General features: G+C 41.5%; 1 non-coding gene across 1 annotated transcript; it reads left to right on the top strand.

Annotated features, from left to right (window-relative positions):
• Window positions 1-648: 648 nt before the first annotated feature.
• On the top strand, window positions 649-755 carry LOC120362103 (U6 spliceosomal RNA). The gene has a single exon (XR_005578100.1). It is a non-coding gene; the product is annotated as a U6 spliceosomal RNA (small nuclear RNA).
• Window positions 756-1,172: the final 417 nt, after the last annotated feature.

The raw sequence follows: 1,172 nt of genomic DNA, 5'->3' as shown, positions 1-1,172 counted from the left end.
TCTTTTTAACGAGCGGCTTTGTGCGAATTCCTGCATTTTAGCATCTATCCTGACGCCCTGATGGATGGCATTCTGAAACTACACAGAATCCAGAAATGTGAACCTCCACCTCATACCCAGAGGCCTCACCCAACATCAGGTGCTCTCAGGCTCCAGATCCATTTCCAGACAGCAAAACAAGTGAAAATACAAAACCAAGCAACCGAGTGAGCCATCTCTTAAGGACTAAATTATCGGGCATCTACACTGCTCTTTACCCTTTTCTTCTTTCCCAGTCAGCGACACTGCTTACACTATACATACGATAAATACAGCCTGGAAATGAAGGATTTTCATTTCTGTTCCAAGCCTGACATGGGCATTCATTCATGCGGACAGGTCTGGTTAATTCTGACAGGCCGTCAGCAACGAAGCAATGATACAGTCAGAGTAGCACTGGAAGAAGAGTTTTGAGATGACAGGAAGAGAGGTTTAGAGGAAAATAGAGGCTAGAAATAAAAACACAGAAAATAAGACTTAGGTGGGTTTTATTTAGAAAAAATTAATGACACAAAACTTGTAGAATTTTGGCCTCATTGTTTGGTGGTCTTTTTAATCAGCCTAACATGTTAGAAATAGACACTTAACTTGCTATAAGAAAATAAAGAGGTGCTCGCTTCGGCAGCACATACACTAAAATTGGAACAATACAGAGAAGATTAGCATGGCCCCTGCGCAAGGATGACACACAAATTCGTGAAGCATTCCATATTTAAAAAAAAAAAAAAAAGAAAAGAAAATAGAGAGGACTCAGCTTGGTGGCAGGAGCCTGCAGTCCCAGCTACTTGAGAGGCTGAGGTGGGAGGATCGCCTGAGCCCAGGAGTTCAAGGCTATAGTGTACAGTGATCATGCCTCTGAACAGCCACTACACTCTAGCCTGGGCAATATAGTAAGACCCCATTCTTAAAAGAAAAAAAACAGAGAGTGAGGCAGGTATTCACTAATATTAGTTTATGAAAGTCGTAATTTTTTTTCCAGCAAATTCAGTAAAACCTGGACACCAAAACCTGGGATATTACCCAAAATGGTCATAGATCCCACAAACTGTCCAACCACCTGCCAACTCCACTCTACAGTCTTTATAACAAGTGATGTGCTTTGGATGTTTTATCCAAATCTCATGCTGAAATGT

The sequence above is a fragment of the Saimiri boliviensis genome, chromosome 14 (assembly GCF_048565385.1).
Source record: "Saimiri boliviensis isolate mSaiBol1 chromosome 14, mSaiBol1.pri, whole genome shotgun sequence".
Lineage (NCBI taxonomy): Eukaryota > Metazoa > Chordata > Mammalia > Primates > Cebidae > Saimiri > Saimiri boliviensis.
Note: the sequence above shows the minus strand (reverse complement) of the source record. Positions and strands in the feature narration are given on the sequence as shown.